Genomic DNA, 25,862 nt, shown 5'->3' on the forward strand with positions numbered 1-25,862 from the left:
TATGGGCATATATGATTTTAGCAGGAATAAGTTTTTCGAAGCAGTTTGGAGATATCAGGCGTACAATGCTTATATGATGTGGTAAGCATGCATTCTTGGGTAGTTTGTCTGTTAAACGGACATGTTAGGGGTACAGTTTCCCTCCGAAGTGACTATCATGTACGTTATTGGCAATAAAATTCTATTTCGAGTCGTAATGTCATATTAAGAATTCAGTACGAATTAGATATGATGAGCATGTATGATTTAGGTAGGAAAGTGCTATTTGAAGTAGTATGGTCCAATTTAGGATACACATCAAATCAGATTTGATCAGTATGTTTGATTTTGCTAAGAATGAGCTATTTCAAGTAGTATGATTATGTTAAGAGTTCAGTTCGCATCATATGTGATTGATATGGAGAATTAAGGTACGAAAATTGTATTTCACAGAGTATTGTAATCTTTGGAATTGTATAATAGCTATTTAAAGGAGAACTGCACGTATCAATTGTCATGAGCATTAATGATTTTAGGTAGGAAAATGATATTTCAAGTACTTTGGCTATATTAAGGAAACGTTCGCATGTTAAGTTATGGGCATGTATGATTTTAGCAGGAATAAGTTATTTGAAACAGTTTGGAGATGTCAGGCGTACAATGCTTATATGATGTGATAAGCATGCATTTTTGGATAGTTTGTCTGTTAAACGGGCATGGTAGGGGTACGGTTTCCCTCCGAAGTGACTATCATGTACGTTATTGACAGTAAAATTTTACTTCGAGTCGTAAGGTCATGTTAAGAATACAGTACGAATTAGATATTATGAGCATGTATGATTTAGGTAGGAAAGTGCTATTTGAAGTAGTATGGTCCAATATAGGATACATATCAAATCAGATTTGATAAGTATGTTTGATTCTGCTAAGAATGAGCTATTTCAAGTAGAATGATTATGTTAAGAGTTAAGTTCGCATCATATGTGATTGATATGGAGAATTAAGGTACGAAATTTGTATTTCCCACAGTATTGGTATCTTTGGAATTGTATAATGGCTATTAGTGAGAGCAGTATGCATCAATTGTGATGAGCATTATTGATTTTGGGTAGGAAAATGATATTTCAAGCACTTTGGCCGTATTAAGAAAACGTTTGGCATCTTAAGTTATCGGCTTATATGTTTTTCGTAGGAATAAGTTATTTGAAACAGTTTGGCCATGTTAGGCATACACTTTTTATATGTGATAAGCATGCATTTGTGGGTAGTTTTTCTGTCATACGTGCATGTCAGGGGTACGGTTTGCGTCAGATGTGATGAACCTGTACGTTATTGGCAGGAAAATGTTATATCAAGTCGTAAAATCTAATTACAGATAAATTACTAATCAGATGTGATGAGTATGTGTGATTGAAGTAGGAAAGTGCTAGTACAAGTAGTATGGTCATATTTAGGTTACATATCAAATCAGATTTGATAAGTATGTTTGATTCTGCTAGGAATGAGCTATTTCAAGTAGTATGATTATGTTAAGAGTTCAGTTCGCATCATATGTGATTGATATGGAGAATTAAGGTACGAAAATTGTATTTCACAGAGTATTGTTATCTTTGGAATTGTATAATGGCTATTTAAAGGAGAACTGCACGTATCAATTGTCATGAGCATTAATGATTTTAGGTAGGAAAATGATATTTCAAGTACTTTGGCCATATTAAGGAAACGTTCGCATGTTAAGTTATGGGCATATATGATTTTAGCAGGAATAAGTTTTTCGAAGCAGTTTGGAGATATCAGGCGTACAATGCTTATATGATGTGGTAAGCATGCATTCTTGGGTAGTTTGTCTGTTAAACGGACATGTTAGGGGTACAGTTTCCCTCGGAAGTGACTATCATGTACGTTATTGGCAATAAAATTCTATTTCGAGTCGTAATGTCATATTAAGAATTCAGTACGAATTAGATATGATGAGCATGTATGATTTAGGTAGGAAAGTGCTATTTGAAGTAGTATGGTCCAATTTAGGATACACATCAAATCAGATTTGATCAGTATGTTTGATTTTGCTAAGAATGAGCTATTTCAAGTAGTATGATTATGTTAAGAGTTCAGTTCGCATCATATGTGATTGATATGGAGAATTAAGGTACGAAAATTGTATTTCACAGAGTATTGTAATCTTTGGAATTGTATAATGGCTATTTAAAGGAGAACTGCACGTATCAATTGTCACGAGCATTAATGATTTTGGGTAGGAAAATGATATTTCAAGTACTTTGACTATATTAAGGAAACGTTCGCATGTTAAGTTATGGGCATGTATGATTTTAGCAGGAATAAGTTATTTGAAACAGTTTGGAGATGTCAGGCGTACAATGCTTATATGATGTGATAAGCATGCATTTTTGGATAGTTTGTCTGTTAAACGGGCATGGTAGGGGTACGGTTTCCCTCCGAAGTGACTATCATGTACGTTATTGACAGTAAAATTTTATTTCGAGTCGTAAGGTCATGTCAAGAATACAGTACGAATTAGATATTATGAGCATGTATGATTTAGGTAGGAAAGTGCTATTTGAAGTAGTATGGTCCAATATAGGATACATATCAAATCAGATTTGATCAGTATGTTTGATTCTGCTAAGAATGAGCTATTTCAAGTAGAATGATTATGTTAAGAGTTAAGTTCGCATCATATGTGATTGATATGGAGAATTAAGGTACGAAATTTGTATTTCCCACAGTATTGGTATCTTTGGAATTGTATAATGGCTATTAGTGAGAGCAGTATGCATCAATTGTGATGAGCATTATTGATTTTGGGTAGGAAAATGATATTTCAAGCACTTTGGCCGTATTAAGAAAACGTTTGGCATCTTAAGTTATCGGCTTATATGTTTTTCGTAGGAATAAGTTATTTGAAACAGTTTGGCCATGTTAGGCATACACTTTTTATATGTGATAAGCATGCATTTGTGGGTAGTTTTTCTGTCATACGTGCATGTCAGGGGTACGGTTTGCGTCAGATGTGATGATCCTGTACGTTATTGGCAGGAAAATGTTATATCAAGTCGTAAAATCTAATTACAGATAAATTACTAATCAGATGTGATGAGTATGTGTGATTGAAGTAGGAAAGTGCTAGTACAAGTAGTATGGTCATATTTAGGTTACATATCAAATCAGATTTGATAAGTATGTTTGATTCTGCTAGGAATGAGCTATTTCAAGTAGTATGATTATGTTAAGAGTTCAGTTCGCATCATATGTGATTGATATGGAGAATTAAGGTACGAAAATGGTATTTCACAGAGTATTGTTATCTTTGGAATTGTATAATGGCTATTTAAAGGAGAACTGCACGTATCAATTGTCATGAGCATTAATGATTTTAGGTAGGAAAATGATATTTCAAGTACTTTGGCTATATTAAGGAAACGTTCGCATGTTAAGTTATGGGCATATATGATTTTAGCAGGAATAAGTTTTCCGAAGCAGTTTGGAGATGTCAGGCGTACAATGCTTATATGATGTGGTAAGCATGCATTCTTGGGTAGTTTGTCTGTTAAACGGGCATGTTAGGGGTACAGTTTCCCTCCGAAGTGACTATCATGTACGTTATTGGCAGTAAAATTCTATTTCGAGTCGTAATGTCATATTAAGAATTCAGTACGAATTAGATATGATGAGCATGTATGATTTAGGTAGGAAAGTGCTATTTGAAGTAGTATGGTCCAATTTAGGATACACATCAAATCAGATTTGATCAGTATGTTTGATTTTGCTAAGAATGAGCTATTTCAAGTAGTATGATTATGTTAAGAGTTCAGTTCGCATCATATGTGATTGATATGGAGAATTAAGGTACGAAAATTGTATTTCACAGAGTATTGTAATCTTTGGAATTGTATAATGGCTATTTAAAGGAGAACTGCACGTATCAATTGTCATGAGCATTAATGATTTTAGGTAGGAAAATGATATTTCATGTACTTTGGCCATATTAAGGAAACGTTCGCATGTTAAGTTATGGGCATATATGATTTTAGCAGGAATAAGTTTTTCGAAGCAGTTTGGAGATGTCAGGCGTACAATGCTTATATGATGTGGTAAGCATGCATTCTTGGGTAGTTTGTCTGTTAAACGGGCATGTTAGGGGTACAGTTTCCCTCGGAAGTGACTATCATGTACGTTATTGGCAGTAAAATTCTATTTCGAGTCGTAATGTCATATTAAGAATTCAGTACGAATTAGATATGATGAGCATGTATGATTTAGGTAGGAAAGTGCTATTTGAAGTAGTATGGTCCAATTTAGGATACACATCAAATCAGATTTGATCAGTATGTTTGATTTTGCTAAGAATGAGCTATTTCAAGTAGTATGATTATGTTAAGAGTTCAGTTCGCATCATATGTGATTGATATGGAGAATTAAGGTACGAAAATTGTATTTCACAGAGTATTGTAATCTTTGGAATTGTATAATAGCTATTTAAGGGAGAACTGCACGTATCAATTGTCATGAGCATTAATGATTTTGGGTAGGAAAATGATATTTCAAGTACTTTGGCTATATTAAGGAAACGTTCGCATGTTAAGTTATGGGCATGTATGATTTTAGCAGGAATAAGTTATTTGAAACAGTTTGGAGATGTCAGGCGTACAATGCTTATATGATGTGATAAGCATGCATTTTTGGATAGTTTGTCTGTTAAACGGGCATGGTAGGGGTACGGTTTCCCTCCGAAGTGACTATCATGTACGTTATTGACAGTAAAATTTTACTTCGAGTCGTAAGGTCATGTTAAGAATACAGTACGAATTAGATATTATGAGCATGTATGATTTAGGTAGGAAAGTGTTATTTGAAGTAGTATGGTCCAATATAGGATACATATCAAATCAGATTTGATAAGTATGTTTGATTCTGCTAAGAATGAGCTATTTCAAGTAGAATGATTATGTTAAGAGTTAAGTTCGCATCATATGTGATTGATATGGAGAATTAAGGTACGAAATTTGTATTTCCCACAGTATTGGTATCTTTGGAATTGTATAATGGCTATTAGTGAGAGCAGTATGCATCAATTGTGATGAGCATTATTGATTTTGGGTAGGAAAATGATATTTCAAGCACTTTGGCCGTATTAAGAAAACGTTTGGCATCTTAAGTTATCGGCTTATATGTTTTTCGTAGGAATAAGTTATTTGAAACAGTTTGGCCATGTTAGGCATACACTTTTTATATGTGATAAGCATGCATTTGTGGGTAGTTTTTCTGTCATACGTGCATGTCAGGGGTACGGTTTGCGTCAGATGTGATGATCCTGTACGTTATTGGCAGGAAAATGTTATATCAAGTCGTAAAATCTAATTACAGATAAATTACTAATCAGATGTGATGAGTATGTGTGATTGAAGTAGGAAAGTGCTAGTACAAGTAGTATGGTCATATTTAGGTTACATATCAAATCAGATGTGATAAGTATGTTTGATTCGGCTAAGAATGAGCTATTTCAAGTAGTATGATTATGTTAAGAGTTCAGTTCGCATCATATGTGATTGATATGGAGAATTAAGGTACGAAATTAGTATTTCCCACAGTATTAGTATCTTTGGAATTGTATAATAGCTATTTAAAGGAGAACTGCACGTATCAATTGTCATGAGCATTAATGATTTTGGGTAGGAAAATGATATTTCAAGTACTTTGGCTATATTAAGGAAACGTTCGCATGTTAAGTTATGGGCATATATGATTTTAGCAGGAATAAGTTTTCCGAAGCAGTTTGGAGATGTCAGGCGTACAATGCTTATATGATGTGGTAAGCATGCATTCTTGGGTAGTTTGTCTGTTAAACGGGCATGTTAGGGGTACAGTTTCCCTCCGAAGTGACTATCATGTACGTTATTGGCAGTAAAATTCTACTTCGAGTCGTAATGTCATATTAAGAATTCAGTACGAATTAGATATGATGAGCATGTATGATTTAGGTAGGAAAGTGCTATTTGAAGTAGTATGGTCCAATTTAGGATACACATCAAATCAGATTTGATCAGTATGTTTGATTTTGCTAAGAATGAGCTATTTCAAGTAGTATGATTATGTTAAGAGTTCAGTTCGCATCATATGTGATTGATATGGAGAATTAAGGTACGAAAATTGTATTTCACAGAGTATTGTAATCTTTGGAATTGTATAATAGCTATTTAAAGGAGAACTGCACGTATCAATTGTCATGAGCATTAATGATTTTGGGTAGGAAAATGATATTTCAAGTACTTTGGCTATATTAAGGAAACGTTCGCATGTTAAGTTATGGGCATGTATGATTTTAGCAGGAATAAGTTATTTGAAACAGTTTGGAGATGTCAGGCGTACAATGCTTATATGATGTGATAAGCATGCATTTTTGGATAGTTTGTCTGTTAAACGGGCATGGTAGGGGTACGGTTTCCCTCCGAAGTGACTATCATGTACGTTATTGACAGTAAAATTTTACTTCGAGTCGTAAGGTCATGTTAAGAATACAGTACGAATTAGATATTATGAGCATGTATGATTTAGGTAGGAAAGTGCTATTTGAAGTAGTATGGTCCAATATAGGATACATATCGAATCAGATTTGATAAGTATGTTTGATTCTGCTAAGAATGAGCTATTTCAAGTAGAATGATTATGTTAAGAGTTAAGTTCGCATCATATGTGATTGATATGGAGAATTAAGGTACGAAATTTGTATTTCCCACAGTATTGGTATCTTTGGAATTGTATAATGGCTATTAGTGAGAGCAGTATGCATCAATTGTGATGAGCATTATTGATTTTGGGTAGGAAAATGATATTTCAAGCACTTTGGCCGTATTAAGAAAACGTTTGGCATCTTAAGTTATCGGCTTATATGTTTTTCGTAGGAATAAGTTATTTGAAACAGTTTGGCCATGTTAGGCATACACTTTTTATATGTGATAAGCATGCATTTGTGGGTAGTTTTTCTGTCATACGTGCATGTCAGGGGTACGGTTTGCGTCAGATGTGATGATCCTGTACGTTATTGGCAGGAAAATGTTATATCAAGTCGTAAAATCTAATTACAGATAAATTACTAATCAGATGTGATGAGTATGTGTGATTGAAGTAGGAAAGTGCTAGTACAAGTAGTATGGTCATATTTAGGTTACATATCAAATCAGATTTGATAAGTATGTTTGATTCTGCTAGGAATGAGCTATTTCAAGTAGTATGATTATGTTAAGAGTTCAGTTCGCATCATATGTGATTGATATGGAGAATTAAGGTACGAAAATGGTATTTCACAGAGTATTGTTATCTTTGGAATTGTATAATGGCTATTTAAAGGAGAACTGCACGTATCAATTGTCATGAGCATTAATGATTTTAGGTAGGAAAATGATATTTCAAGTACTTTGGCCATATTAAGGAAACGTTCGCATGTTAAGTTATGGGCATATATGATTTTAGCAGGAATAAGTTTTTCGAAGCAGTTTGGAGATATCAGGCGTACAATGCTTATATGATGTGGTAAGCATGCATTCTTGGGTAGTTTGTCTGTTAAACGGACATGTTAGGGGTACAGTTTCCCTCCGAAGTGTCTATCATGTACGTTATTGGCAATAAAATTCTATTTCGAGTCGTAATGTCATATTAAGAATTCAGTACGAATTAGATATTATGAGCATGTATGATTTAGGTATTAAAGTGCTATTTGAAGTAGTATGGTCCAATTTAGGATACACATCAAATCAGATTTGATCAGTATGTTTGATTTTGCTAAGAATGAGCTATTTCAAGTAGTATGATTATGTTAAGAGTTCAGTTCGCATCATATGTGATTGATATGGAGAATTAAGGTACGAAAATTGTATTTCACAGAGTATTGTAATCTTTGGAATTGTATAATGGCTATTTAAAGGATAACTGCACGTATCAATTGTCATGAGCATTAATGATTTTGGGTAGGAAAATGATATTTCAAGTACTTTGGCTATATTAAGGAAACGTTCGCACGTTAAGTTATGGGCATGTATGATTTTAGCAGGAATAAGTTATTTGAAACAGTTTGGAGATGTCAGGCGTACAATGCTTATATGATGTGATAAGCATGCATTTTTGGATAGTTTGTCTGTTAAACGGGCATGGTAGGGGGTACGGTTTCCCTCCGAAGTGACTATCATGTACGTTATTGACAGTAAAATTTTATTTCGAGTCGTAAGGTCATGTTAAGAATACAGTACGAATTAGATATTATGAGCATGTATGATTTAGGTAGGAAAGTGCTATTTGAAGTAGTATGGTCCAATATAGGATACATATCAAATCAGATTTGATAAGTATGTTTGATTCTGCTAAGAATGAGCTATTTCAAGTAGAATGATTATGTTAAGAGTTAAGTTCGCATCATATGTGATTGATATGGAGAATTAAGGTACGAAATTTGTATTTCCCACAGTATTGGTATCTTTGGAATTGTATAATGGCTATTAGTGAGAGCAGTATGCATCAATTGTGATGAGCATTATTGATTTTGGGTAGGAAAATGATATTTCAAGCACTTTGGCCGTATTAAGAAAACGTTTGGCATCTTAAGTTATCGGCTTATATGTTTTTCGTAGGAATAAGTTATTTGAAACAGTTTGGCCATGTTAGGCATACACTTTTTATATGTGATAAGCATGCATTTGTGGGTAGTTTTTCTGTCATACGTGCATGTCAGGGGTACGGTTTGCGTCAGATGTGATGATCCTGTACGTTATTGGCAGGAAAATGTTATATCAAGTCGTAAAATCTAATTACAGATAAATTACTAATCAGATGTGATGAGTATGTGTGATTGAAGTAGGAAAGTGCTAGTACAAGTAGTATGGTCATATTTAGGTTACATATCAAATCAGATTTGATAAGTATGTTTGATTCGGCTAAGAATGAGCTATTTCAAGTAGTATGATTATGTTAAGAGTTCAGTTCGCATCATATGTGATTGATATGGAGAATTAAGGTACGAAAATGGTATTTCACAGAGTATTGTTATCTTTGGAATTGTATAATGGCTATTTAAAGGAGAACTGCACGTATCAATTGTCATGAGCATTAATGATTTTAGGTAGGAAAATGATATTTCAAGTACTTTGGCCATATTAAGGAAACGTTCGCATGTTAAGTTATGGGCATATATGATTTTAGCAGGAATAAGTTTTTCGAAGCAGTTTGGAGATATCAGGCGTACAATGCTTATATGATGTGGTAAGCATGCATTCTTGGGTAGTTTGTCTGTTAAACGGACATGTTAGGGGTACAGTTTCCCTCGGAAGTGACTATCATGTACGTTATTGGCAATAAAATTCTATTTCGAGTCGTAATGTCATATTAAGAATTCAGTACGAATTAGATATGATGAGCATGTATGATTTAGGTAGGAAAGTGCTATTTGAAGTAGTATGGTCCAATTTAGGATACACATCAAATCAGATTTGATCAGTATGTTTGAGTTTGCTAAGAATGAGCTATTTCAAGTAGTATGATTATGTTAAGAGTTCAGTTCGCATCATATGTGATTGATATGGAGAATTAAGGTACGAAAATTGTATTTCACAGAGTATTGTAATCTTTGGAATTGTATAATGGCTATTTAAAGGAGAACTGCACGTATCAATTGTCACGAACATTAATGATTTTGGGTAGGAAAATGATATTTCAAGTACTTTGACTATATTAAGGAAACGTTCGCATGTTAAGTTATGGGCATGTATGATTTTAGCAGGAATAAGTTATTTGAAACAGTTTGGAGATGTCAGGCGTACAATGCTTATATGATGTGATAAGCATGCATTTTTGGATAGTTTGTCTGTTAAACGGGCATGGTAGGGGTACGGTTTCCCTCCGAAGTGACTATCATGTACGTTATTGACAGTAAAATTTTATTTCGAGTCGTAAGGTCATGTTAAGAATACAGTACGAATTAGATATTATGAGCATGTATGATTTAGGTAGGAAAGTGCTATTTGAAGTAGTATGGTCCAATATAGGATACATATCGAATCAGATTTGATAAGTATGTTTGATTCTGCTAAGAATGAGCTATTTCAAGTAGAATGATTATGTTAAGAGTTAAGTTCGCATCATATGTGATTGATATGGAGAATTAAGGTACGAAATTTGTATTTCCCACAGTATTGGTATCTTTGGAATTGTATAATGGCTATTAGTGAGAGCAGTATGCATCAATTGTGATGAGCATTATTGATTTTGGGTAGGAAAATGATATTTCAAGCACTTTGGCCGTATTAAGAAAACGTTTGGCATCTTAAGTTATCGGCTTATATGTTTTTCGTAGGAATAAGTTATTTGAAACAGTTTGGCCATGTTAGGCATACACTTTTTATATGTGATAAGCATGCATTTGTGGGTAGTTTTTCTGTCATACGTGCATGTCAGGGGTACGGTTTGCGTCAGATGTGATGATCCTGTACGTTATTGGCAGGAAAATGTTATATCAAGTCGTAAAATCTAATTACAGATAAATTACTAATCAGATGTGATGAGTATGTGTGATTGAAGTAGGAAAGTGCTAGTACAAGTAGTATGGTCATATTTAGGTTACATATCAAATCAGATTTGATAAGTATGTTTGATTCTGCTAGGAATGAGCTATTTCAAGTAGTATGATTATGTTAAGAGTTCAGTTCGCATCATATGTGATTGATATGGAGAATTAAGGTACGAAAATGGTATTTCACAGAGTATTGTAATCTTTGGAATTGTATAATGGCTATTTAAAGGAGAACTGCACGTATCAATTGTCATGAGCATTAATGATTTTAGGTAGGAAAATGGTATTTCAAGTACTTTGGCCATATTAAGGAAACGTTCGCATGTTAAGTTATGGGCATATATGATTTTCGCAGGAATAAGTTTTTCGAAGCAGTTTGGAGATATCAGGCGTACAATGCTTATATGATGTGGTAAGCATGCATTCTTGGGTAGTTTGTCTGTTAAACGGACATGTTAGGGGTACAGTTTCCCTCGGAAGTGACTATCATGTACGTTATTGGCAGTAAAATTCTATTTCGAGTCGTAATGTCATATTAAGAATTCAGTACGAATTAGATATGATGAGCATGTATGATTTAGGTAGGAAAGTGCTATTTGAAGTAGTATGGTCCAATTTAGGATACACATCAAATCAGATTTGATCAGTATGTTTGATTTTGCTAAGAATGAGCTATTTCAAGTAGTATGATTATGTTAAGAGTTCAGTTCGCATCATATGTGATTGATATGGAGAATTAAGGTACGAAAATTGTATTTCACAGAGTATTGTAATCTTTGGAATTGTATAATGGCTATTTAAAGGAGAACTGCACGTATCAATTGTCACGAGCATTAATGATTTTGGGTAGGAAAATGATATTTCAAGTACTTTGGCCATATTAAGGAAACGTTCGCATGTTAAGTTATGGGCATGTATGATTTTAGCAGGAATAAGTTATTTGAAACAGTTTGGAGATGTCAGGCGTACAATGCTTATATGATGTGATAAGCATGCATTTTTGGATAGTTTGTCTGTTAAACGGGCATGGTAGGGGTACGGTTTCCCTCCGAAGTGACTATCATGTACGTTATTGACAGTAAAATTTTATTTCGAGTCGTAAGGTCATGTTAAGAATACAGTACGAATTAGATATTATGAGCATGTATGATTTAGGTAGGAAAGTGCTCTTTGAAGTAGTATGGTCCAATATAGGATACATATCAAATCAGATTTGATAAGTATGTTTGATTCTGCTAAGAATGAGCTATTTCAAGTAGAATGATTATGTTAAGAGTTAAGTTCGCATCATATGTAATTGATATGGAGAATTAAGGTACGAAATTTGTATTTTCCACAGTATTGGTATCTTTGGAATTGTATAATGGCTATTAGTGAGAGCAGTATGCATCAATTGTGATGAGCATTATTGATTTTGGGTAGGAAAATGATATTTCAAGCACTTTGGCCGTATTAAGAAAACGTTTGGCATCTTAAGTTATCGGCTTATATGTTTTTCGTAGGAATAAGTTATTTGAAACAGTTTGGCCATGTTAGGCATACACTTTTTATATGTGATAAGCATGCATTTGTGGGTAGTTTTTCTGTCATACGTGCATGTCAGGGGTACGGTTTGCGTAAGATGTGATGAACCTGTACGTTATTGGCAGGAAAATGTTATATCAAGTCGTAAAATCTAATTACAGATAAATTACTAATCAGATGTGATGAGTATGTGTGATTGAAGTCGGAAAGTGCTAGTACAAGTAGTATGGTCATATTTAGGTTACATATCAAATCAGATTTGATAGATTTGATAAGTATGTTTGATTCTGCTAAAAATGAGCTATTTCAAGTAGTATGATTATGTTAACAGTTCAGTTCGCATCATATGTGATTGATATGGAGAATTAAGGTACGAAAATGATATTTCACAGAGTATTGTTATCTTTGGAATTGTATAATGGCTATTTAAAGGAGAACTGCACGTATCAATTGTCATGAGCATTAATGATTTTAGGTAGGAAAATGATATTTCAAGTACTTTGGCCATATTAAGGAAACGTTCGCATGTTAAGTTATGGGCATATATGATTTTAGCAGGAATAAGTTTTTCGAAGCAGTTTGGAGATATCAGGCGTACAATGCTTATATGATGTGGTAAGCATGCATTCTTGGGTAGTTTGTCTGTTAAACGGACATGTTAGGGGTACAGTTTCCCTCGGAAGTGACTATCATGTACGTTATTGGCAGTAAAATTCTATTTCGAGTCGTAATGTCATATTAAGAATTCAGTACGAATTAGATATGATGAGCATGTATGATTTAGGTAGGAAAGTGCTATTTGAAGTAGTATGGTCCAATTTAGGATACACATCAAATCAGATTTGATCAGTATGTTTGATTTTGCTAAGAATGAGCTATTTCAAGTAGTATGATTATGTTAAGAGTTCAGTTCGCATCATATGTGATTGATATGGAGAATTAAGGTACGAAAATTGTATTTCACAGAGTATTGTAATCTTTGGAATTGTATAATGGCTATTTAAAGGAGAACTGCACGTATCAATTGTCACGAGCATTAATGATTTTGGGTAGGAAAATGATATTTCAAGTACTTTGGCTATATTAAGGAAACGTTCGCATGTTAAGTTATGGGCATGTATGATTTTAGCAGGAATAAGTTATTTGAAACAGTTTGGAGATGTCAGGCGTACAATGTTTATATGATGTGATAAGCATGCATTTTTGGATAGTTTGTCTGTTAAACGGGCATGGTAGGGGTACGGTTTCCCTCCGAAGTGACTATCATGTACGTTATTGACAGTAAAATTTTATTTCGAGTCGTAAGGTCATGTTAAGAATACAGTACGAATTAGATATTATGAGCATGTATGATTTAGGTAGGAAAGTGCTATTTGAAGTAGTATGGTCCAATATAGGATACATATCAAATCAGATTTGATAAGTATGTTTGATTCTGCTAAGAATGAGCTATTTCAAGCAGAATGATTATGTTAAGAGTTAAGTTCGCATCATATGTGATTGATATGGAGAATTAAGGTACGAAATTTGTATTTCCCACAGTATTGGTATCTTTGGAATTGTATAATGGCTATTAGTGAGAGCAGTATGCATCAATTGTGATGAGCATTATTGATTTTGGGTAGGAAAATGATATTTCAAGCACTTTGGCCGTATTAAGAAAACGTTTGGCATCTTAAGTTATCGGCTTATATGTTTTTCGTAGGAATAAGTTATTTGAAACAGTTTGGCCATGTTAGGCATACACTTTTTATATGTGATAAGCATGCATTTGTGGGTAGTTTTTCTGTCATACGTGCATGTCAGGGGTACGGTTTGCGTCAGATGTGATGATCCTGTACGTTATTGGCAGGAAAATGTTATATCAAGTCGTAAAATCTAATTACAGATAAATTACTAATCAGATGTGATGAGTATGTGTGATTGAAGTAGGAAAGTGCTAGTACAAGTAGTATGGTCATATTTAGGTTACATATCAAATCAGATTTGATAAGTATGTTTGATTCTGCTAAGAATGAGCTATTTCAAGTAGTATGATTATGTTAACAGTTCAGTTCGCATCATATGTGATTGATATGGAGAATTAAGGTACGAAAATGGTATTTCACAGAGTATTGTTATCTTTGGAATTGTATAATGGCTATTTAAAGGAGAACTGCACGTATCAATTGTCATGAGCATTAATGATTTTAGGTAGGAAAATGATATTTCATGTACTTTGGCCATATTAAGGAAACGTTCGCATGTTAAGTTATGGGCATATATGATTTTCGCAGGAATAAGTTTTTCGAAGCAGTTTGGAGATATCAGGCGTACAATGCTTATATGATGTGGTAAGCATGCATTCTTGGGTAGTTTGTCTGTTAAACGGACATGTTAGGGGTACAGTTTCCCTCGGAAGTGACTATCATGTACGTTATTGGCAGTAAAATTCTATTTCGAGTCGTAATGTCATATTAAGAATTCAGTACGAATTAGATATGATGAGCATGTATGATTTAGGTAGGAAAGTGCTATTTGAAGTAGTATGGTCCAATTTAGGATACACATCAAATCAGATTTGATCAGTATGTTTGATTTTGCTAAGAATGAGCTATTTCAAGTAGTATGATTATGTTAAGAGTTCAGTTCGCATCATATGTGATTGATATGGAGAATTAAGGTACGAAAATTGTATTTCACAGAGTATTGTAATCTTTGGAATTGTATAATGGCTATTTAAAGGAGAACTGCACGTATCAATTGTCACGAGCATTAATGATTTTGGGTAGGAAAATGATATTTCAAGTACTTTGGCTATATTAAGGAAACGTTCGCATGTTAAGTTATGGGCATGTATGATTTTAGCAGGAATAAGTTATTTGAAACAGTTTGGAGATGTCAGGCGTACAATGCTTATATGATGTGATAAGCATGCATTTTTGGATAGTTTGTCTGTTAAACGGGCATGGTAGGGGTACGGTTTCCCTCCGAAGTGACTATCATGTACGTTATTGACAGTAAAATTTTATTTCGAGTCGTAAGGTCATGTTAAGAATACAGTACGAATTAGATATTATGAGCATGTATGATTTAGGTAGGAAAGTGCTATTTGAAGTAGTATGGTCCAATATAGGATACATATCAAATCAGATTTGATAAGTATGTTTGATTCTGCTAAGAATGAGCTATTTCAAGCAGAATGATTATGTTAAGAGTTAAGTTCGCATCATATGTGATTGATATGGAGAATTAAGGTACGAAATTTGTATTTCCCACAGTATTGGTATCTTTGGAATTGTATAATGGCTATTAGTGAGAGCAGTATGCATCAATTGTGATGAGCATTATTGATTTTGGGTAGGAAAATGATATTTCAAGCACTTTGGCCGTATTAAGAAAACGTTTGGCATCTTAAGTTATCGGCTTATATGTTTTTCGTAGGAATAAGTTATTTGAAACAGTTTGGCCATGTTAGGCATACACTTTTTATATGTGATAAGCATGCATTTGTGGGTAGTTTTTCTGTCATACGTGCATGTCAGGGGTACGGTTTGCGTCAGATGTGATGATCCTGTACGTTATTGGCAGGAAAATGTTATATCAAGTCGTAAAATCTAATTACAGATAAATTACTAATCAGATGTGATGAGTATGTGTGATTGAAGTAGGAAAGTGCTAGTACAAGTAGTATGGTCATATTTAGGTTACATATCAAATCAGATTTGATAAGTATGTTTGATTCTGCTAAGAATGAGCTATTTCAAGTAGTATGATTATGTTAACAGTTCAGTTCGCATCATATGTGATTGATATGGAGAATTAAGGTACGAAAATGGTATTTCACAGAGTATTGTTATCTTTGGAATTGTATAATGGCTATTTAAAGGAGAACTGCACGTATCAATTGTCATGAGCATTAATGATTTTAGGTAGGAAAATGATATTTCAAGTACTTTGGCCATATTAAGGAAACGTTCGCATGTTAAGTTATGGGCATATATGATTTTCGCAGGAATAAGTTTTTCGAAGCGGTTTGGAGATATCAGGCGTACAATGCTTATATGATGTGGTAAGCATGCATTCTTGGGTAGTTTGTCTGTTAAACGGACATGTTAGGGGTACAGTTTCCCTCGGAAGTGACTATCATGTACGTTATTGGCAGTAAAATTCTATTTCGAGTCGTAATGTCATATTAAGAATTCAGTACGAATTAGATATGATGAGCATGTATGATTTAGGTATTAAAGTGCTATTTGAAGTAGTATGGTCCAATTTAGGATACACATCAAATCAGATTTGATCAGTATGTTTGATTTTGCTAAGAATGAGCTATTTCAAGTAGTATGATTATGTTAAGAGTTCAGTTCGCATCATATGTGATTGATATGGAGAATTAAGGTACGAAAATTGTATTTCACAGAGTATTGTAATCTTTGGAATTGTATAATGGCTATTTAAAGGAGAACTGCACGTATCAATTGTCACGAGCATTAATGATTTTGGGTAGGAAAATGATATTTCAAGTACTTTGGCTATATTAAGGAAACGTTCGCATGTTAAGTTATGGGCATGTATGATTTTAGCAGGAATAAGTTATTTGAAACAGTTTGGAGATGTCAGGCGTACAATGCTTATATGATGTGATAAGCATGCATTTTTGGATAGTTTGTCTGTTAAACGGGCATGGTAGGGGTACGGTTTCCCTCCGAAGTGACTATCATGTACGTTATTGACAGTAAAATTTTATTTCGAGTCGTAAGGTCATGTTAAGAATACAGTACGAATTAGATATTATGAGCATGTATGATTTAGGTAGGAAAGTGCTATTTGAAGTAGTATGGTCCAATATAGGATACATATCAAATCAGATTTGATAAGTATGTTTGATTCTGCTAAGAATGAGCTATTTCAAGTAGAATGATTATGTTAAGAGTTAAGTTCGCATCATATGTGATTGATATGGAGAATTAAGGTACGAAATTTGTATTTCCCACAGTATTGGTATCTTTGGAATTGTATAATGGCTATTAGTGAGAGCAGTATGCATCAATTGTGATGAGCATTATTGATTTTGGGTAGGAAAATGATATTTCAAGCACTTTGGCCGTATTAAGAAAACGTTTGGCATCTTAAGTTATCGGCTTATATGTTTTTCGTAGGAATAAGTTATTTGAAACAGTTTGGCCATGTTAGGCATACACTTTTTATATGTGATAAGCATGCATTTGTGGGTAGTTTTTCTGTCATACGTGCATGTCAGGGGTACGGTTTGCGTCAGATGTGATGATCCTGTACGTTATTGGCAGGAAAATGTTATATCAAGTCGTAAAATCTAATTACAGATAAATTACTAATCAGATGTGATGAGTATGTGTGATTGAAGTAGGAAAGTGCTAGTACAAGTAGTATGGTCATATTTAGGTTACATATCAAATCAGATTTGATAAGTATGTTTGATTCTGCTAAGAATGAGCTATTTCAAGTAGTATGATTATGTTAACAGTTCAGTTCGCATCATATGTGATTGATATGGAGAATTAAGGTACGAAAATGGTATTTCACAGAGTATTGTTATCTTTGGAATTGTATAATGGCTATTTAAAGGAGAACTGCACGTATCAATTGTCATGAGCATTAATGATTTTAGGTAGGAAAATGATATTTCAAATACTTTGGCCATATTAAGGAAACGTTCGCATGTTAAGTTATGGGCATATATGATTTTCGCAGGAATAAGTTTTTCGAAGCAGTTTGGAGATATCAGGCGTACAATGCTTATATGATGTGGTAAGCATGCATTCTTGGGTAGTTTGTCTGTTAAACGGACATGTTAGGGGTACAGTTTCCCTCCGAAGTGACTATCATGTACGTTATTGGCAGTAAAATTCTATTTCGAGTCGTAATGTTATATTAAGAATACAGTACGAATTAGATATGATGAGCATGTATGATTTAGGTAGGAAAGTGCTATTTGAAGTAGTATGGTCCAATTTAGGATACACATCAAATCAGATTTGATAAGTATGTTTGATTCTGCTAAGAATGAGCTATTTCAAGTAGTATGATAATGTTAAGAGTTCAGGTCGCATCATATGTGATTGATATGGAGAATTAAGGTAGGAAAATTGTATTTCACAGAGTATTGTAATCTTTGGAATTGTATAATGGCTATTTAAAGGAGAACTGCACGTATCAATTGTCATGAGCATTAATGATTTTGGGTAGGAAAATGATATTTCAAGTATTTTGGCTATACTAAGGAAACGTTCGCATGTTAAGTTATGGGTTTATATGATTTTAGCAGGAATAAGTTATTTGAAGCAGTTTGGAGATGTCAGGCGTACAATGCTTATATGATGTGATAAGCATGTATTTTTGGATAGTTTGTCTGTTAAACGGGCATGTCAGGGGTACGGTTTCCCTCCGAAGTGACTATCATGTACGTTATTGGCAGTAAAATTTTATTTCGAGTCGTAAGGTCATATTAAGAATACAGTACGAATTAGATATGATGAGCATGTATGATTTAGGTAGGAAAGTGCTATTTGAAGTAGTATGGTCCAATATAGGATACATATCAAATCAGATTTGATAAGTATGTTTGATTCTGCTAAGAATGAGCTATTTCAAGTAGAATGATTATGTTAAGAGTTAAGTTCGCATCATATGTGATTGATATGGGGAATTAAGGTACGAAATTGGTATTTCCCACCGTATTAGTATCTTTGGAATTATATAATGGCTATTTAAGTGAGAGCAGTATGCATCAATTGTGATGAGCATTATTGATTTTGGGTGGGAAAATGATATTTCAAGCACTTTGGCCGTATTAAGAAAACGTTTGGCATCTTAATTTATCGGCTTATATGATTTTAGTAGGAATAAGTTATTTGAAACAGTTTGGCCATGTTAGGCATACACTTTTTATATGTGATAAGCATGCATTTTTGGGTAGTTTTTCTGTCATACGTGCATGTCAGGGGTACGGTTTGCGTCAGATGTGATGATCCTGTACGTTATTGGCAGGAAAATGTTATATCAAGTCGTAAAATCTAATTACAGATAAATTACTAATCAGATGTGATGAGTATGTGTGATTGAAGTAGGAAAGTGCTAGTACAAGTAGTATGGTCATATTTAGGTTACATATCAAATCAGATGTGATAAGTATATTTGATTCTGCTAAGAATGAGCTATTTCAAGTAGTATGATTATGTTAAGAGTTCACTTCGCATCATATGTGATTTGTATTGAGAATTAAGGTACGAAAATGGTATTTCACAGAGTATTGTTATCTTTGGAATTGTATAATGGCTATTTAAAGGAGAACTGCACGTATCAATTGTCATGAGCATTAATGATTTTAGGTAGGAAAATGATATTTCAAGTACTTTGGCCATATTAAGGAAACGTTCGCATGTTAAGTTATGGGCATATATGATTTTAGTAGGAATAAGTTATTCCAAACAGATTGGAGATGTCAGGCGTACAATGCTTATATGATGTGATAAGCATGCATTCTTGGGTAGTTTGTCTGTTAAACGGGCATGTTAGGGGTACGGTTTCCCTCCGAAGTGACTATCATGTACGTTATTGGCAGTAAAATTTTATTTCGAGTCGTAAGGATATATTAAGAATACAGTACGAATTATATATGATGAGCATGTATGATTTAGGTAGGAAAGTGCTATTTGAAGTAGTATGGTCCAATTTAGGATACATATCAAGTCAGATTTGATGAGCATGCATGATTCTGGTACGAATGTGCTATTTCAAGTAGTATGATCGTGTTAAGAGTACAGTTCACATCATATGTTATTGGTATGGAGAATTAAGGTACGAGAATGGTATTTCACAGAGTATTGCCATCTTTGGAATTGTATAATGACTATTTAAAGGAGAACTGTACGCATCAATTGTCATGAGCATTAATGATTTTGGGTAGAAAAATTATATTTCAGGTACTTTAGCCATATTAAGAAAACTTTGGCATCTTAAGTTATGGGCATATATGGATAAAGAAGGAATAAGTGATTTGAAACAGTTTGGCCATGTTAGGCGTACAATTCTTATATGATGTGATAAGCATGCATTTGTGGGTAGTTTTTCTGTCTTACGGACATGTCAGGGGTACGGTTTGGGTCAGATGTGATGATCATAAAGGTTGTTTGTAGGAAAATATTATTTCGAGTCGTGAGGTCATATGAACAGTACAGTAGGAATCAGATGTGATGAGCATATATGATTTAGGCAGGAAAGTGCTATTTCAAGTAGTACGGTCATATATAGGGTATTTCACACCAAAGTGTTGTTATCTTTGGAATTGTATAATGGCTATTTAAGTGAGAAGAGTATGCATCAATTGTCATGGGCATTATTGGTTTTGGGTAGGAAAATGATATTTCAAGTACTTTGGCCATATTAAGAAAACGTTTGGCATCTTACATTATCGGCTTATATGATTTTAGTGGGAATAAGTTATTTGAAACAGTTTGGCCATGTTAGGCGTAGACTTCTTATATGATGTGATAAGCATGCATTTGTGGGTAGTTTTTCTGTCATACGGGCATGTCAGGGGTACGGTTTGCGTCACATGCGGTCATCAAGTACGTTATTGGTAGGAAAATGTTATTTCGAGTCGTAAGGTCATATTAAGAATATAGTACGAATCAGATAAGATGACCCTTTATGATTTAAGTAGGAAAATGCTATTTAAAGTAGAATGGTCATATTTAGGGTACATATCAAATCTGATGTGATAAGCCTATTTTATTCTTGAAAGAATGTACTATTTGAAGCAGTATGATCATGTTAACAGTACAGATCGCATCATATGTGATTAGTATGGAGAATTAAGGTACGAGAGTGGTATTTCACACAGTATTGCTATCTTTGGAATTGTATAATGGCTATTTAAGTGAGAACAGTACGCATCAATTGTCATGAGCATTATTGATTTTGGGTAGGTAAATAATATTTAAAGTACTTTTGTCATATTAAGAAAACGGTTGGCGTCTTAAATTATGGGCATGTATGACTTCAGCAGGAATAAGTTATTTGAAACTGTTTGGCCATGTTAGGAATACAATTCTTTTGTGATATGATAAGCATACATTTTTTGTGAAGATTTCTGTTATACATACATGTCAGGGGTTCGGTTTCCGTCAGATGTCATGATCATGTACGTTATTGATAGGAAAATGTTATTTCGAGTCGTAAGGTAATATTAAGAATACAGTATAAATCAGATATGATGAGCATGTGTGTTCTAGGTAGGAAAGTGCTATTTGAAGTAGTATGGTCATATTTAGGGTACATATCAAATCTGATGTGATAAGCCTATTCTATTCTGGTTAGAATGTGCCATTTCAAGTAGTATGATCATGTTAAGGGTACAGTTCACATCATATGTGATTGGTATAGAGAATTAAGGTACGAAAATTGCATTTTACACAGTATAACTCTCTTTGGTATTGTAAAATGGCTATTTTAGTGAGATCTCTACGCATCAATTACCATGAGCATTTTTGATTTTGGTAAGGAAAATGATATTTCAACTACTTTGACCATGTTAAGAAAACGGTTGGCGTCTTAAATTATGGGCACGTATGATTTTAGCAGGAATCAAATATTTGAAACAGTTTGGCCATGATAGCCGTATAATTCTTTTATGATGTGATAAGCATGCATTTTTCGGTAGTTTTTCTGTCTTACGGGCATGTCAGGGGTACCGTTTCCGTCAGATGTGATGATCATGTATGTTATTGGCAGGAAATTGTTATTTCGAGTCGTAAGGAAATATCAAGAATACAGTACGAATTAGATATGATGAGCATGTATGATCTAGGTAGGAAAGTGCTATTTGAAGTAGCATGGTTAAATTTAGGACACATATCAAATCAGATTTGATGAGCATGTATGATTCTGGTACGAATGTGCTATTTCAAGTAGTATGATCATGTTAAGAGTACAGTTCGCATCATATGTTATTGGTATGGAGAATTAAGGTACGAAAATGGTATTTCACAGAGTATTGCTATCTTTGTCTGTTATACAGACATGTCAGGGGTACCGTTTCCGTCAGATGTAATGATCATGTAAGTTGTTTGTAGGAAAATGTTATTTCGAGTCGTGAGGTCATATGGACAGTACATTAGGAATCAGATGTGATGAGCATATTTGATTTTGGTAGGAAAGTGCTATTTAAAGTAGTACGGTCACATTTAGGGTATTTCATACCACAGTATTTTATCTTTGGAATTGTATAATCGCTATTTAAAGGAGAACAGTATGCATCAATTGTCATGAGCAATATTGATTTTGGGTAAGAAAATGATATTTCAAGTACTTTGGCCATATTAAGAAAACGTTTAGTATCTTAAGTTATCGGCATATATGATTTAAGCAGGAATAATTTTTGAAACAGTTTGGCCATGTTAGGCGTACAATTCTTATATGATGTGATAAGCATGCATTTGTGGGTAGTTTTTTCTGTCATACGGGCATGTCAGGTGTACGGTTTGCGTCACATGCGGTCATCATGTACGTTATTGGTAGGAAAATGTTATTTCGAGTCATAAGGTCATATAAAGAATACTGTATGAATCAGATGTGATGAGCATGTATGATTTAGGTAGGAAAATGCTATTTCACGTAGAATGGTCATACTTAGGGTACATTATCAAATCAGATGTGATGTGCATGTATGATTCTGCTAAGAATGAGCTATTTCAAATAGTATGATCATGTTAAAAGTTCAGTTCGCATCATATGTGATTGGTATGGAGAATTAAGGTACGAAAATGGTATTTCACAGAGTATTGCTATCTTTGGAATTGTAAAATGGCTATTTAAGTGAGGACAGTACGAATCAATTGTCATGAGCATTAATGATTTTGGGTAGGAAAATGATATTTCAAGTACTTTGGCCATATTAAGGAAATGTTGGTATCTTACGTTATGAGCATATATGATTTAAGCAGGAATAAGTTATTTGAAACAGTTTGGCGATATCAGGCGTACAATTCTTATATGATGTGATAAGCATGCATTTTTTGGTAGTTTTATCTGTCTAACGTGGATGTCAGGGGTACGGTTTGCGTCAGATGTGATGAACCTGTACGTTATTGGCAGGAAAATGTTATATCGAGTATTAAAATCATATTACAGATACATTACGAATCAGATGTGATGAACATGTATGATCAAAGTAGGAAAATGCTATTTGAAGTAGCATGGTCATACTTAGGTTACATATCAAATCAGATGTGATGAGCATGTATGATTCTAGTAAGAATGTGCTTTTTCAGATAGTATGACCATGTTAAGAGTTCAGTTCGCATCATATGTGATTAGTATGGAGAATTAAGGTACAAAAGGGATATTTCACACAGTATTGTTATCTTTGGAATTGTATAATGGCTATTTAAAGGAGAACTGTACGCATCAATTGTGATGAGCATTAATGATTTTGGGTAGGAAAATGATATTTCAAATACTTTGGCCATATTAAGAAAACGGTCGACATCTGAAGTTATGTGCATATATGATTTTAGCAGGAATAAGTTATTTGAAAGTTTGGCCATGTTAGGCGTTCAATTCTTATATGATGTGATATGCATGCATTTTTGGGTAGATTTTCTGTCATACGGGCATGTCAGGGATACGGTTTCCGTCAGATGTGATGATCGTGTACGTAATTGTTAGGAAAATTATATTTTAAGTCCTTTGGCCTTATTAAGAAAACGGTTGGCATTTTTAGTGATGAGCATGTATGATTTTAGCAAGAATAAAATTTTTGAAACAGTTGGGCCATGTAAAATTATTATATGATGTGATAAGCATGCAATTGTTTGGGTATTTCTGTCATACGGCCATGTTAAGACTACAGTCCGCATCAGATGTAATGAGCATGAATGAGTTCCGACTCGAAAGTGCTATTTCACGGACTATGGCAATGTTAAAGGTACAGTTGGGATCTGATATGATGAGCATACTTTGGTAAGGAAAGTGCAATGTTAGTAGTATTGGCTATGTGAAGAGTAGGCTTCGAATCATCTGTTTAAAAGAGTTTGGACATGTCAAGCATACAATTCGCATCAGATTACATAACCAGGCTATATTTTGGTTTTGGGTAGTTTTTCGGACAAACGGCCATTTTAAGCGCAGGGTCCGCATCAGACGTTATGAGCATGAATGGGTTTTGACCGGAAAGTGTTATTTCACGGACTATAACAAAGCAAAGAGTGCAGTTTGCATCAGATGTGATGTGCATATTTTGGTAAGGGAAGTATGATTCCAAGTAATATGACCATGTGAAGTGTAGGTTTCGAAAAAGGTGTGAGGGAAATGAATGATTTAATGGATGTATAGAAGGGTAACATTTGTATCCATTCAAGATCCTTGATATTGTTCAATTTTTCACCGCTTTAATTACATATCACAACTTTCTAGGTATATGCCTTTAAAAAAAAAAACAAACAAACAAAAAAAAAACGCTTTCTTAAGAACAGACGCATGATGTATCCTTCTGATTTAAACAATAACACAATATTTGAATGGCTAGATTAGTATACAACATTTTCCCTCCCAGGTTTTCTAGGTTAAGTGAACTATATTTGACATTACGCGTCACTTAGATTTAAACAGTGATTTGAATTTGAGGAATAGTCATAAGCTACAACCTTCAAACAAAAACAGTCTAAGTCATTAAGCAAGCCATTTTGTATCAAATATTTACTCTTCATATTACATAAAATAAGAAATTGAATATTATTTCAAGATTACCTACTGAATTATGTTACACATGCCTTATTTTTTGGTTGATAAGGAGACAAATTAAGGTTATTTTTTTACATAATTAAGTCCATTTTTCAGTTAGTGAAATACTTAGACTTACCATTTTTATACGACTGCAAAACAAATTTGGATGTATTATGTTAAAGGTGTGTAGTTGGAGTCTGTAGACAATTTGATTTCCGTAATTTAATACGAGTTTCCCTTGTATAGGTACTTCTAAGTTGGTACATGAAAGTTTAACACATATATGTCCACTGTGGTGGACGCCTTTTTCAACAAATGGTGGGCATTCCAGTGGGAACAAATTGTGCTCTTCTACTAGCTGACCTATTTCATCACTCTTATGAGGCCGACTTTATAGCTGATCTGATTCGAAAGAAAGAATATCGTTTAGCTAGAACCTTTAATTTCAGTTTCCACTATATAAGTGACGTATCATCTTTAAAATTCCTAATTTAATATTTGATACATAGCATCTATGCCCCAGCCCCCCCCCCCCCAAAAAAAAAAAAAAACAAAAAAATTTTTGAGATAAAGGATACAACAGACCTTGACCTACAGTTAGAAATCGATGTATGATCAGATTCTAAAATTAGTTATTTAAATGGTTGAAATTTTTACCATTAATTCTTTTCTCAGCTCTTCGCTTCACACAAAATTACTAGAAGATTTTTGTTGTTTATTTTCTAGTGATATTTAACTGAACTTTTTAGTGCCACCTAGGGATAGAACTACTTTGATTTGTGTATGACTACAATTAAGGCAAAGTCTTCTTTCTCCTTCTGATGTTATTTTTTAGTGTAACAGAAATGGCCAAATAATTTGGATTGACAAATTAATTCACTTTAAGACATTAGAGTTAAATAACTTTGAGGCCTATCGAAGGACTAACTGAAAACACTGCCATTGGTATTTGACCACTTATTGGTCAATTTGCTCAAATTTCTTTGTTGAAAATAGGGTAACTTTGCTAAGGGTTTAAAAAAAAACGTGGATGGATTTTGGT

General features: G+C 33.8%; 1 long non-coding RNA gene across 1 annotated transcript in view; it reads right to left on the minus strand.

The window, feature by feature from the left end:
- LOC148602189 (uncharacterized) overlaps positions 1-25,335 on the minus strand; it is a 32,564-nt gene extending 7,229 nt beyond the window's left edge. The window contains exon 1 of the long non-coding RNA XR_015917373.1: positions 24,957-25,335. This is a non-coding gene — a long non-coding RNA (uncharacterized LOC148602189). The remainder of the gene's footprint in view (positions 1-24,956) is intronic.
- Positions 25,336-25,862: the final 527 nt, after the last annotated feature.

The sequence above is a fragment of the Perna viridis genome, chromosome 12 (assembly GCF_037379345.1).
Source record: "Perna viridis isolate PV_CMFRI_1.1 ecotype Kerala chromosome 12, ASM3737934v1, whole genome shotgun sequence".
In the NCBI taxonomy this organism is placed as follows: Eukaryota; Metazoa; Mollusca; class Bivalvia; order Mytilida; family Mytilidae; genus Perna; species Perna viridis.